The following is a 15,312-nucleotide window of genomic DNA, read 5'->3' as shown; positions in this document are numbered from 1 at the left end:
ATATATATATATATATATATATGAATAAATATTCATATTCAAAAATATTTTATCTGGTCATAATCAGAAAACGTGTTTTTAATACAGTTAGAGATGAAACAGGGAATCTGGATAAACTAGAAATATTTTCTTATGAAACAGTAACATTATTTTCTACATGAAACGCAACGTTGATGATGGAATCTGTATGTACTTGGAGATAACAAATTCCTAGATGTAAGATCCTTAGTAAGGTGACTTGTAACACCTCTGGTGAACTAGAAAAACTATTCCAATTGACAGATTATCCATATAATTGCAATATTACTAAACCATGTTTTTTTTCTTAATCTTTAACTTACTGCTAAAGTTTGACTCTCAAGAAAAAACTGATCATTTGTTTAGTTCTCATTAATTAATATGGTTGTACATTAACTAAGACCACTGCTATTTTGTTTCTCTTAATAATACTCTTTTATTCTTCATTGCCCTTGCCTTCTAATGGTGCATTTTCAAGACACTTTGCCATTTTAGAGTTCATTAAGAACTTGCCCAATTTAAGCATTCTTGACTATACAATCCTTTTTCTAAACCTTGCATTGATATTTACTTTAAAAAATAATAAGCAAAAAAATTTCCAAGGAAGTATCTTTGCCAAAATTTTACGCATTTTCCAAAAGCTTAACTGCTTTTTTAGTAGTTTGCAGAAATAAGAGGGAAGAGAGCATGACATTTAATATTACAAAGTTAAATAAAATTATAATTAATTAATTAGCTTCACAGATCACTGGAAAACTGGTCTTGATGTAGGTACAGATTATACTTGCATTTTAAATTTTCTGGACTGATACAGGCAACTTTTGCCACACCATAAGTCTAAAAACCAGCCATGCTTAAGAAGGCAAAAATGTACATAATGGAGTTCTGTGAACCAAATCTTAAAATCCTTTTCCCATCACATTTAATTAAAATTGTAATAAAAAAAAAAAAAAATGGGATGGCTTTGGGAATCAGTAAAGGAGTAGGAATGTTTTCCTTTCTAGGTCAGTAATTCAAATCTGTCAAACTTGATGGGTGTCTATAATTCCATCAAGCTCTTTGCTGTAATCAAAAAGTTGCTTTGTTGACAGTCTGATTCAAGTTAATAGTAGGCAAGAGTCCACCTGGCAAACCTGTTACAGAGAATTTGAAGTACTCAACACTTATATTGATAAAGACTTTATCAGAGTAGGCCTAAAGGATGGGTGCAAATGTAAGTGTACCACATTTCCTTCTTTTGGCTAGCTCATCTAGCTTAATATCCAAATAAGACTATTTAATAGCATTTTGTATCTTAGTGGGAGACTTCAGTCTCCAGTTCTGTCAAGGGACATACACAAGCAGTAAATTAACACATATATTCAGCAAAATTAAGATTGGCTTTATCCCTCAAGTCAATTAGTAATTATGCACCCTTATGTAGTTCAGTGGATTTTAAAGTTTCAGTAAAATGATATTGCTTCAGTCAACTCAGTGAACTGTCCTTGCTTATGCTTTCCAGTCAGGTCTGAATTTATTGTCAAGGGTAACAACTGTGTGGACAGTACTACAGGGAGGATCTGTGGAGCTGGTTGGACAGAGTACTGGCAAAAATTTTTCTCTCAGATGATGTCAATTCACTATAATAAAAATTATTGGCAGGCATGTTGACCTCATATTTGTGAATTTCTCATCATAAAAGGCTGTGCCATCAGTTGCATGAGCAGGATACTCAACTGTACTGGTTATCAGGTTAAGCAGAGTAATAAACTGGCAGGTCTTACTTCCCAAGTAAGTCCTCTAACACTGAGCTGGAAAGTCATTCTCTTCTGAGCATTATTCTTCCCCACAGCCAGTATAATGGCTGAAACCTTAGTGTCTTTCACTAAGAAATTAATGATCATCCCCAAGTATGAAGAAATTCTGGTTAATTTTTTCACCTTAATACCACTCAGAGGCCTGGAAAATACCTTCTCTGCCCATGCTTTGTTTGTTTTGAGGTAAGACACTACATGTCTATATATCTGTCCCAATCCAATGTCAGGGGAGGTTTTGATAAGATCTCAAGAGCAAGATTAAGATATAAATGAGGTCAAATGCTGTAGAACCTTTCAAACTTTATTTCTGTAACAAGAGGTATTAGCAATAGGATAGAGGGAAGCAGAAGAGATCAGAACAGCTAAGCAAGCAAACAGAAGAGATGCAGCAATATCAGTTACCACTACCACGAATCCAGCAGCATCCCATTGGTTCGGTCTTAGTGCAGGCGATGAGGAATCCACCGGGAGAAGAGTACACAGTCCTTTTATTGTCCCAGTCTGCACAATAAGTCTGCCCATTTCCATGGAGCTTATTATCATATTCGTTGCCCCGTGTTCCTCCATGTGCTCATGTCCATGTGTTCATGGTGGTTGTACTGGGGGAGAAGTCAACTGGCAACACCTTTAGCCTCCACACGTCCTCCTTGTACCGATTTCGTCACCCAGCCACATGCACAAGCACAGCTTGGTAGATGTTACAGAAGATGTAGTTGTTTCAACTTCAGGCAGACACCGTGGGTTTTTCAGGTGTATTTTTGTCTCCTTCAGGGTGTACTTCTTCATGGAAACAGGATGCTGAGGCCAAGTTTAGGCAGTGGTGCAGTGTCAAAACAGACAGCTGACATAGTTCAACACAGTCTCTTACACCACCCCATGGCTCAAGGGATGGTAATGGTGGAACAGTAGTGCTGAGACAAAACAGCTGACACACTCTCTTACAATACCCCACATCTCTCTGCTATGATTGAATTTGACTGTTGAGAAACAAAGCTACATGTCAACATTTTGCAATGCTTTTCAAACTGCATTCCTGGTTCTTGCAAACTTAAATTATTTCTATATTAGATATAAGCAACAGTCTTCTTGCCACAGTGCTAAACTTATCCAAATCTTATTTGCTCCTGCATGTGCATATGATTAAGCAGATGATTGAGTTGAAGTGTTGGGAGTGATAATACAAAACAGACTTACTCTAATTTCCATATAGGAGGAAAAGCAAGGATACACTTCTATGCTTTTTCAATCAGTAGGAAAAGACCTTTCTTCACCTCACTGAAATAATGTAGCACAATATTCTAGCTCAGGAATGTAGAAAGGACTGACAGTGTGTACTGAAATACCATCACTTACAACTTTATGGTGGGGCAGTGATGTGATATACTGCTGATTATTTCCCCCTCCTGACTTATTTTTGTCACTAATTCAAGAATCTTCTATTACATCTCATATCTGTGATGAAAGAGAAAAATATCTCCTTTTAGTTGAAGTTGAGCCAAAGAAACAATGGTTTGAAGTACATGCTGTAAGAAATACCAGAGCCTTTACGATAATTGAACCCCAAGTGACCTCTTTAAAATAAGGAAGGGGGAAAAAAGTCAATCATCTGGTCTGCAGGAAGAAGAAGAAAAAGGGGCATCAGTGAAGCCCTTAACGTACTTGTTTTATTCATGTAGCCATGGCCACAGCTTTTAGACATGATTAATGCATGCCATTGATGCATCACTTTTAACAGGTTTTTATTTAAAGAAACTGAGATGGAATTATTAAAAGCCTCACAATTCAGGTTTTCATTTAAAAAAAAAAAAGAAAAGAAAGTGGAAGTTAAAAGCAAAATGGTCACTGGTGGCATAAAAATGAGGTCAATGTACTGAAGCTTTACAGAAAGGAGATTATAGGCAAGAGCTCCAGAGCACTAAGAAAAATACTGCTAAAGTACCTGCATTGTGGGGTTTTTGTAAATACTGTTGATTAGATAGAGATAATATTTGTGTTAGTGTTTTCTTCCAGTTTAAAGAAAATTGAGGAAAGCAGTCGAATTATCTTAGAGATGTGTTGTATGAAGGACAGTGTCAGGTTGTTTCTTTTTTTCAAGGAGGGAATAATGGAAAGAATCAAAATGCCACCCACTGAAAAAAGTGTCACAGTGATATTATCTGCTCAAAGGGTTGAAGAGCTAAAATTAAAAAAAAAAAAAAAACAACATAGAAAAAAAGCATAATAAACAACTGTGAAACTGTGGTCAAAGGAGTTAAATTGTATGAAAGATGTAACTGCATGAGTTTTCTTGACTCTACCTCTTTCCCCTCTGCCAAATAATGCTGTATGATATTTCAAAAGCATTAAATAACTAAACTCTTGAATAAAGCAATGAGACTTTTTTCTTATTAATATATGAAGTGCAGAGTTAGGTGAAAGTATACTGATACTTGGAGCATTTAGGAATTTTAAAGTGTGCTTGCAGAGGCAAAGCAGCAAAGAAGGCAGGCTTGCAGATCTTTCATTATCTGTTGCCTTATGAGTGTGGCACCTCAGTGCAAAATCTTGATTTAGTTGTATTTCACATACTCTTTGGCATGATAGTTTTTTAAAATGCTGACTGAGGGGAGAGGTGGAAGGATTTTAAGACATTATTGTAACAAAAAATATCAAAGTAAAGTTTGTGAGATGAGCTAGAAAAGTAATTTTGCCTCTCTTTCAGGGTCCAGTTGGTGGTCAGCACTGAATGTTACTGGCTCTTCATGTGCGCGTCTGGAAGTGGGGGAGGGGAAGGGTACTCTAAAATAGTATAAAGTAGATGAAGGAACAAAATTAGCCAAAGTAAAGAATTTGCCCCATCATCAGTAGTTTCATTTCTAAAGAGTTATATTCAATAAAGCAAGTTTCATTCTTGCAGTGAGTCACTTTAGGGATGCCATGATTCCTTAAAGAGGGGTAAATGTATACCGATTAAAGAGAGGATAAATTGATAAAGACTTCTAAATAAATCATTATTAAAAGGTAAAATTACTAGCCCATGACAATTTTAAACCAAAGAATTCCTGCTCTTTCTTACAAAATTAATGTCAAAAGATATTAAATATTTTCCAATATAACAATGAACAAGACAAAAGATATACAGAGAAATACCACAGTCAGCCCGCTAATTTTGCTACTGATGCTCTGTGATTAAGTAGCGTTCCAAATACCTGCAGGGGAGACAGGGATTTGAGGATTCATGGAGAATTCCCCTTGGCTTTGCCTTAGTCACTGCCATGAAGTTCTTGCTCTTTGTGAGCAGACAACCCTTGAGAGTGAGTCTCAACACAACACTAGGGAATTCATGCCCTCATCGTGTACTTGATAGATTACTTGCATTCTGACTCTGCTGCCAATGGACTTTATCCTATCACAGAAATTAGGTTTGCTGCTGGCTGTTTCATACTCCTTTGGGGACAGAAAATGCAGGAGCTTGTGTCCCTGAGCAGTAATGATTTTCAAATACTCTTCAGCCCACATACATGAAGTTAAAAATCCTATATAACTATTTGTAACTACCTGGATACTTATGGGTATATACCTGTTATTAAAATCAAATGCATAATTGCTATTCTTGTGAGAGAAGATTCACAGAGTAGGAGTAATTTAAAATGGGTACAGAAACCAATTACATACATTGAGGGGATAAGATCCAGATCAAATTTAACAGGATATAGGCACTCAGTGGTGGCCTTTTGATACGTAGAATAATTGAGGATTGAGATAAAAGTTATGGTCTTCCATTATCTATAATTGGTCATTTACAGTTTTTAAAAAAATGAAGGCACTTCTTCAATTGCCACAATGGTGACAAGCATAAAATAACATGTCAATGTCACTGCAATGTCCCTGAAATTAACCATTCCTTTCACTCTGAATTACTGCTTTTCTGAGCTGTGCATAAACAGCTCCCTCCATCATTCAAGTAAGTTGTTCTAACAACCTTTAACATTCTTTACCTATGTGGAGAGAGAACATCAAATATCCACAGTCATGTTGCTAACTTCTAAAAAAACAAAGTTAGTTACCTTGTACTTTACTACAACTGAGTGTTTGCCCCAGTTCCTGGCTTTGAAAAACTTTGAATTTAAGGTTTGGATAAAGAACAGAAGCTGTAGGTCAGAAACATCTTCAACCTGAAGTCCCCTCATTTTGGCTGTTGGAAGTGGAATTTCCAAAGTGAAGTTTCAAGGGAATGTGTTCAGAAAAGGCTTCTCACAGGTACATTAGATACATAGTCTACTGGACCTTCCTTCCTTCCTTCCTTCCTTCCTTCCTTCCTTCCTTCCTTCCTTCCTTCCCTATTTTCCTTAGTTTCTTCCTTCCTTTCTTTAATAATCTAAAGAAAAAAAAGCCCACTACTGTGTAAAAGTAGACCTTGGATGCATGTAGTGCATTTGAATTCTCATTTTGTTTAACTTTATTGGTTTGCACATGGGTGGTGTAATCTGCTTAAGACAGAGAAACATGTTTGTCACATCTTCCAAAGAATAGGAAATCAGAAATCTGCTGTCCATGTGTAATTTATATAGGATCACAGAAACATAGAATTGTTTAGGTTGGAAAAGACCTTTAAGATCATCAAGCCCAACAGAACCTAACACTGCCAATTCCACCACTAAACCTTGTCCCTAAGCACCACGTCTACACATCTTTTAAATACCTCCAGGGATGATGACTCAACCACTTTCCTGGGTAGCCTGTTCCTGTGCCTGACAACACTTTCAGTGAAGAAATTTTTCCTAATATCCAATTTAAACCTCTCCTGGTGCAACTTGGGGCCATTTTCTCTTGTCCCATCTCTTGTTACCTGGGGGGAGAAGAAACTAACACCCAGCTTGGTATAATCTCCTTTCAAGTAGTTGTAGAGAGTGATAAGGCTTCCCAGTGCCTCCTTTTCTCCTGACTAAACAACCCCAGTTTCTTTATCTCCCCCTCATAAGGCTTGCGCTTGAGACCCTTCACCAGAGTTTCTGCCCTTCTTTGGACACGCTCCATCACCTCAATGTTTGTCTTGTCATGAGGGTCCCAAAATTGAACATAGTGTTTGAGGTGCAGCCTCACCAGTGCCGAGTATGGGGGGCAATCACTTCCCTAGTCCTGCTGGCCACGCTATTTCTGACACAAGCCAGGATGCTATTGGACTTCTTGGCCACCTGGGCACACTGCTGGTTCCTGTTCAGCTGACTGTCGACCAACACCCCCAGGTCCTTTTCCACTGGCAGCTTTCCAGACACTCTTCCCCAAGCCTGTAGTGTTGCATGGGGATAATACCAGAGATAATGCCGGAAGATTGTCTGTAAGGTATGTGTTCATGAAGTTAATAGATAGTTCCTTCTCTCCTGAAGCATTTATTAACCATTACAATTGACTTTACCAGTAAGTATCATATAAGAGATTATAGCTGTTCAATATTGCAGGACACATTTTTGTTGAATCTCCCCAGGTTATATTATTACAAGTGAATATAAGAATCAAGGATAGATCTATCAGATACTGTGGGTAAAAAAGAGAGAAAAAAAACATGCTATAGAGAATTCAGGGGAATGAATGTTAATGAGGTATTTTGATGTTTTGGAGCTACAGACTTTCAACTATAGCCATTCAGTTTCCCTTTCTTCATTTCCCTGGTGGCTTTTGGCATTGCTTAGGGATACCCATCTGGCTCTGCACTTTTCTCTGTGGTACAATTAATGTTGGTTTTGCATGCACATCTTCTTTGTCTCAGAATCACTATGGAGAAAGAATTCTAGAGCTATTGTTTTTATGTCATTTAATACAATCATGTTCTTCACAGAATTTATTTTGCAATCAATTATTTTGAGTATACATCATTAGGTTCCAGTTAGCTTTAATGCCCACTTTGCAAAATGTTATGTTGCCTTTCATTGTGGCAAACCGAGATTAATCCCAAGAAATATGCTGTTGGAATAGGCCCTGATGCAGTGTGAAATAAACAATAAGATTCACAGATCTCATTTCATTCATATTCAAGACCTTTTCTTCTCTGTGTGTTTGTATAAGTTATGTAACAGTTCATGAGATGGTTGTAGATTTGAACATAGCAGCAGTGAAGCAGGCCTCTTAGAACCAGGAACAGAAGCAGTACTGCAATGTAATATTGGGCAGTGGGATGTTTATTTTTGTTCAACACATGTATTAAAAATCTGGTTATACATGAAATCATAACCGTGATACATGGTCTTTGCAGAGCAGGAGAAATAGTAAAACTCTGCCCTTTCCCTTTTCACTTTCCTTTTTCTATCTCAGTCATGATAACACCAAGGCTGAGAATCTGGAGTAGAGGAGGAGAGACAAGTTGCATGTTTTTGTCCTCAGATGTGTTCTCAGGGGACCTTTCTCCTTTACAAGTCTGAGCAGGAAATGGCACAGGCACAGCAGGGCATTATCGGTGCTAGGTGATGAAGATTACTCACGCCTTCAACATAAACTAAAATTCCTGCTGTTTCCTCCTTACGTGTCTTAGGTAGAATAATGTTATATATTATCTCATGATTTCAAAATCCAGACTCTGCCTCCTACTGCTTTGCTTTTTATCAATTAGAAAATTTGTTTCTTTTACAGTGGGAATACTGAATCATTATTTTTTTTCCTCTACTTGTTTGCACATCTGGGTAATCACCATAGCAACTGATGTATGCCAGGTGTCTGCTCAAAAAGAACTCTATCCTCCCAGTCTCTCTCACTGAATTAATTACATTAATTGCCAAGCAGATATTAAATCAAACCCAGGACTGAATAAAAGATTTAAAAGGTGTACACCTTATTACAAACATTGTAAGCAATTCCTGAATAATATAAAAAAGATACCAAATATATGAAACACTTAAGTGATCAAGTTGTAAATTAATATGCAAAATAATAAAAGTGCAAAATTTTAACAGAGAAGACAGACTTGCACTTTGGAAAAAGTCCTAGTAGTCTAATGTGTCTAAGATCTCTTTCTCACTGAAGTGAAACAACTCTTAACATTTTAATTTTCTTTTTAATTCCTCTAAAATAACATTAAGGTTACACAGTTAAGAATTGAAGTGTCAGGCAAATAAGCTAACAAGGTTTAAAAACCTTATTAACCCTGTTTTTTTACATGTGAATTATACACACTGAACTTTAACCATATAATATGTATTTTTATGATTTTATAGTTCAAACCTGAGATAGGCACAAGATTAAGTTTCACTTTATACTTCTATATGTACAAATTAATTCTATATATGGTATTAAAATTCTGATTAATTTTAATCATGCTAGATTTTAACCAGCACTTTTCATAATACTATTAGAAGGTTTTTTTTTTTCATATTCTTTATCTGTTCTCTATTAGTGTACTAATAATTTTCTTTTCAACTAAAATAATTTTCCGTAAATGAATTCAAACAGTTCAAAAAGAGCTCATGATATTTTTCTTTGCTATTTCTTATTTGCCTCAATTAAACCCTTGCAAACGTTCCTCGTGCTAACATGCCATTTTCCTCCCCCCTCAAACGCATTTTTCTGTTGTTTGAGACACTAATCACAACCATTTTATGAAAAGACAAGATCGGATGCTGCAGGTAATATTTCACATACCAAATTAACATCAGTTGTTTCTGCTTCTTAGTATAGCTTTGCATCTTTAGCATTCTCTTTTTGTAACTGTTATTTTTAAAGTTTTCCTATCATAAATTACAGAAATATTAATTTATAACAAGCTTATGCATTCTGATACTGTAAGATTGCATCTAAATCATGGGACAGGTACATGCCACAGTCCACCCTGGTCGCTGTGGATACCCAGCCATTCAGATCAGGTAGTTGACTGGAACAGGCTATTTGCTCACTGACATGCATACCTGGGTATAATTTCTGAGGTTATGGGAGGATGGTGTAAAGCTGGATGTTGCCTATGTAGAAACAGGACGGCATTTGAGAGTCTCCTGGATTTGGGAACTAGGATGCTTTGATTCATAAGATCATTTGGTAAAAATATTGGTATTGCTAAATAATCAGTAACTAATGAGATGAACAAAAAATTACTTTTCTGCAGGTCTCTTACCTCAGTGAATCTATTTTTTTTTCACCAAGTAGGTTGATACATATGGTGGGTACTGTAGTACCTTTAAAACTTCCAAATTTGGAACATTTAATATCACAGTTACAAATGTTAAAATTGTTCTACTGTGGACCTGAAAATCCTGAAGATGTATTCTTGATACCTAAAGAAAATATATTGTGTAAAAAACAACTGATCATTGAAAATTTCAGCAAATGACCATGATAGGCTCAATGTTAAATTTACACTCTTAAATCCACAATAAACAGCTCTGAAGAATGATTTTATAATGGAGTGAAATTTTTGGGTGTTTTTTGAAAGCCTTCATCATTAACAAGTTGTCAAGTCCGATATTTCAGTTCAGTTGAACATTGTGGAAGAGCTTAAATGTTATAAATTCAGTCTAATATAGAAAAGAATCATGGTGTATTAATTACAGATCTCATACAAGCTTCTATACATAAATAAAGCATATTTCTACTTCAAGTTCAAGATACAGGAAAATAGACAACAGCAGTGATTACATTGGAAAATGAGGCTGACTAATAGCGATTCAGCATTTTCAGTTTAACATAAAAGTAACATCTTTGTCCCTTTGTGACAGATAGAGTATATACCTTTCTTTCTTACAATCTAGTGTTCAAGAATGTCCCACTTGCCATTGATAAAATTTTTAATTAACATATGATTTTTTTTCTGTGAGTATATACTGCATAAATGTCAAGCATTTTTAGCTGTTTTTCTCATGCTATTTTTGAGTGGAGTATAATACGCTCCCTTAAACATATCTGAAGATAATAATAAATGCATAACTATTAAGTTGTATATTTTTAAAGTAGATGTTGGTACATCAGCAAGAGTTTACTGTATACTGATAAAGAAATTCTTCTAGTAATAGCTCCTGTGCAATTTGATACAAGATTTTATAGAAATAAGTAATCATATTTCAGGTCTGAAGCTATTAGTTACGTTTGTTTTTATTAATTTGTTGTTGAGTATTATTTAATCTGTTTAGTAAATGAAATTCATTCTTTCTCTCCCTTCCCCCTTTATGCTTCTGTATCTCTTCTTCCTTCTCTCTCTCCCTCTCTTACTTTTTCTTTCCCTCTCATATCCTGTCAGTGAACTAACTTGCACAATTACACTTTAAGTTCACATATAGAAAGGTGACTTTGTGAAAGAGTAATGCAATTTGATGGAGGATCATAAATGAAATTGAAATGCTTTTTCTGATGATGCCCTGCTCCTTAAATAAAAATTAATGTAACATGTTACAGTAGATTTATAAAACTGCAAACAGCAGCAGCAGCAAACTGCTGCTATTACCCTCAGTACATATTCTAGAAAATTAAAATTTTATTTTGAGAGTTATGTAATATATTTCTGATTAGCTTAAGTTTATTTAAGGATGTTTAGTTTTTTCTTTGCTTTGTAGAAAAAGTGTGTTCTTTCCCAAGGGGTCACTTAATTCTATCTGCATCCCATAACTTATCCTTCTTTCCTAGTTTCATAATACTTTGTAGGGACTGAATAGTCTCTCTGATAATTTAAAAATTTTCATTTCAGAGAGATACCATTTCCTTCTAAATACAGCTTTTACAATCTATACAATTCTCTCTTGCGTATCTTGTCTTTGTATAACCAAGAGATTTGTATGACACCGTGAACATGGAAAATATTTCTCCTACTAAAGAAATCATAGACCAGATTTTTTTTCAAGACATGTTCAGCAAACTACCTATCATGACATAGATAAACAAAGCTATTTCACAGTAAAATAAATGACCTTAAATTGTTTTTTTTTTGTCATAGTAATTCACTCATATTTATTGAGGAAAAAGAATGTTGCATTTAATGCAACATAGAATTGTTCAGATGGGTAGATACCACAGAGTAGCAGTGTTATTCCATCCTGACTTCCATCCTTATTTCCATACAGACATATCTTTAGAAACCTCAATATTATAACAAGTATAGTAGATTATTAATGTGTTTTCCCATGATATTTCTATGAGTTTATTTCTATAAGGATACTCTTACAAAAGAAAATCTAAAGCACACAGGACTGTATTTTTTGGTGTTCCAAACTGAACCCAAGCATATTTTTCATACTAATGGTGAATTTTCTTTCACTTGATTTCTGAGAGTACCTCAGGATCTTTGAAGAAACCAAACCATCTGTCTTCGAAAACTGGAACTGTGTGCCTGCCTATTTTTTTAACCTTTTAAAATTAGTGTATCAAAGTAAAATTTGCTTTCATTTAGTCTAATGATACAAAGGCAGACTTTGGAAAATTATTTTTGGTACTCAAAAGGGTTAAGTTTTGCTTCCCTCCACTGCCTCCTACCAACATCAGAGTGTGTTTCATCTCTTTGCACTTCAGTGCAGTAAGGACCTGAACCCAGTGTAAGTTAGTTTAAATTAAGGGGCATGCCTGATCATAGTCCTTGGTTTGGGCAGCATTTCTCGGGACAGGGAAGTAAACTGTCTGAGTTAGAAGATCCAATGTCCATGGCCACTGAGTAGCCATGAGTTCCATTCTTAAATTAAAATTGTAATTGATTTAATTATCAGAAGGAGAATGATGGAAGGGAGATAGGCAGAGAACGGGTAAAGTAAATACTACCCACAAGTTCATCGACAGATTGCTAAGCATGAAAATCTGAGAGAAACATTGTGTCAGATATGGTTCCAAACCCCAGCAATTTCATGAATTTGTGGGTTTGCTCCAGAGACTCTGGAACTCCCGTAATAAGCAAAGCCATAAATCTATGTCACCACCACACAGTGGCAGCTAGAAGGCAAATAATGACACAGAGGCGTCCCTATTTGTATGTACATTGCTGCTCAAGGCTAGCTCTCTGCCTAGGGAGGAAAGGGGGAGTTGGTGAAATGGGATGAAATAATAATTAGACTGATTTTTAGTTCCTTGCAGAGAGACAATCCACTGATCTAAAGCATTCTCTATAATGCAGCTTGGGCAAGTCCCATTTGTTCTTTCTTTGTTGTCCTTACAAGTGCCCGTCGTACAGCTTCAAAATTGTTAACATAGAAAAAAAAAAAGAATTAAGATTTTCATAATAGAACTTTCCCAGAGTGCAAATTCTCAAGCACAGCGGTAGCTCAGATGTGCCTACATTTGTACTGTTGCCACTCCTGATTGCAGTGTCAACAGAGCTTTTACCTGGCCTTTCCCCAGGATGTGTAATGAAAGCAGACTGCATTTTCCTTCTGTATTAACACTAAAAATGGACAGTATTGCCCCTTATGCACAATATAGACCATGCATAAAATAACCTAATGCACTATAAATTTCCTAGATGTAATTTAAAGCGTAAGGAAGTGTTCAATAAAATTTTAATGAAATTCTGAACATTAAGCAGACTCAGAATTGACCTCAACATTCAACCTAGCTGTTTTCTTCCCGTGCAGCAGTGCGAATAAATTCTTTACCTTTTAGCTTTCACTCTGTATCACCTTGTGTAAATGAGGGACTCCTGTACAGGATCTGTTATGAGACTATGCAAAAACTAATTATTACCTTTCTGAAGCAAAATATGAATATCCCCAGAAGCTGCTATTGTGTAAAAAGTATCATGTAGCATCTAACAAATAACCTTGAGGGCCTTCATAATTACTGACAGGGATATTAGAACTGTCAGATTTCAGGTGTATGCCATGGAATAAAAAGGAAATATTGTAGTCTTGGTTAACAATTTCTCATTCATATTTACACATTTGACAAATTCCACAACTATTGTGTCACAAGAAAGATCTGGCTTTGTTACCCTTCAAATGAAGATGGATGGTTCAAACTATTCTGTTTTCTTTACTAACAGGAGGGTACCTGACATCCTGCAGAGAAAGACTTACAAGTCTTTAAGAAGCATAAAGCTATTCTTTAAGAGGCTTCCAGTGCATTTATTGAGATAGATTTCTAACTAATAGTTGTGATAATGTTAAAGTGAAATGACCTATCATTTTAAGAATAATTTTTATGGCCCTCAGCGTAAACCAGTTATTCTATCCCACATAATTTTCTGGGATTTCATTGTAAGAAAATATTTATAAATACAAAGCATACCAGGTTGGATTATTTAATTTCTTATGCAACTGCTACAGCACTACTTCTATCTTCTGCTTATTAAAAAAAACCAAACAAAACAAACAAACAAAAAAAAAACCCAAAACAACAACCAAACCTACATTTATCTTCAGGGTTGGTTTTTTTTTTAGATTAGCTTGCTAGATGATTGCTGAGATGACCAGCTCCGGTACAGATACGTCTTGCAATGGAGAGAGGGGGTTGTAGTAAGCATCCCCTCTCAGCCTAGGTGTCTAGTTCTGTAGGGGTGCTGCCACCTGGGGCTTTGACCTATGTCCTCTTATAATTATTTGCCCCTCCTCTGGGTGTACATTTGGACTCATTAGGCTATTTAGCCATCATGCACAGCCTATGCTTCTTGAATTCTTGCTTTGGTAAATGTAATGGTAAATTTTGGTAAATTTACCAAATGCTTTGGTAAATACAATGGTTTGTATCTTCAGATTCTTCTGAATATGGGTTGGTGGGCTTGGTGGTCGTGGGGGAGTTACTCCCCACTCCTTGCAGGTATGACCATTGTCTGACCGTTCTTCTTGGTGCATGCATCATGAAAATGGCCTGTTGGCTCTTCATGGAGTCATTCAAGATATGGAAGTTCAGCCTCAGAGAAGTGTGGTCCCACCTCCACGGTACCGCCTCCTCTTGCTGGGTCTTCCTGCCATTACCTGCACAGCCTCGGCATTTCCAAATAAACCATTTCCTTTACCAGAGTTCTTTATCAGATGTTTGAGACATTAGCCATGGTTTCATCAAGCCACCACACAAAGTACCCTGCCAAGCATATCCCTGAAGAAGCCAAAGTCTGCTCTCCTGAGTCCAAGGTAGAAAGATTGCAGTGCACCTTCCTCGTTGGCCTAAGAATCATGAACTCCACTACTTCAAGGTCACTACAGCCAAGGCTGCCCTTGAGCTTCACACTCCCCACCAGTCCATCCTCATCGGTGAGAACAAGGCGCAGCATAGCACTTCTCGTTGGTTCCTCTATCACTTGGAGAAGGAAGTTACCATCGAGATACTCCAGGAACCTCCTGAATGGCTTATGTGCTGCTGTGTTGTCCCTCCAACAGATATCAGCATGGTCCCTCATGAGGACCAGGGCTTGTGAACATGAGGCTGCTCCTATCTGTCTATAGAGTGTCTCATCTCATCTTCCTGGTCAGGTGGCCTGTAGCAGACTCCATTAAAACTGCTCTTGTCACTGTCATCCCTTTAATCCCAACCCATAAACTCTTTGTTGCCTGTAGCGCTGCTGGGGGTTGTTGTGGCCCAAGGGCAGCCCCCGGCATTTGGCCTTATGGAAACTCCTCCAGTTGGCCTCAGC

The 15,312-nt window shown here is 36.6% G+C and overlaps 1 long non-coding RNA gene across 1 annotated transcript in view; it reads right to left on the bottom strand.

Annotated features, from left to right (window-relative positions):
- Positions 1–6,551, bottom strand: part of LOC113476818 — an 84,529-nt gene extending 77,978 nt beyond the window's left edge. The window contains exons 1-2 of the long non-coding RNA XR_003397790.1: positions 6,371–6,551; positions 6,311–6,312 (exon numbers count right to left, since the gene is read on the bottom strand). This is a non-coding gene — a long non-coding RNA (uncharacterized LOC113476818). The remainder of the gene's footprint in view (positions 1–6,310; positions 6,313–6,370) is intronic.
- Positions 6,552–15,312: the final 8,761 nt, after the last annotated feature.

The sequence above is a fragment of the Athene cunicularia genome, assembly GCF_003259725.1.
Source record: "Athene cunicularia isolate RWA chromosome 2 unlocalized genomic scaffold, athCun1 chr2_part1, whole genome shotgun sequence".
Classification (NCBI taxonomy): domain Eukaryota; kingdom Metazoa; phylum Chordata; class Aves; order Strigiformes; family Strigidae; genus Athene; species Athene cunicularia.
The sequence above is the reverse complement of the archived record's forward strand: the minus strand, read 5'-3'. Positions and strand labels throughout refer to the sequence as shown.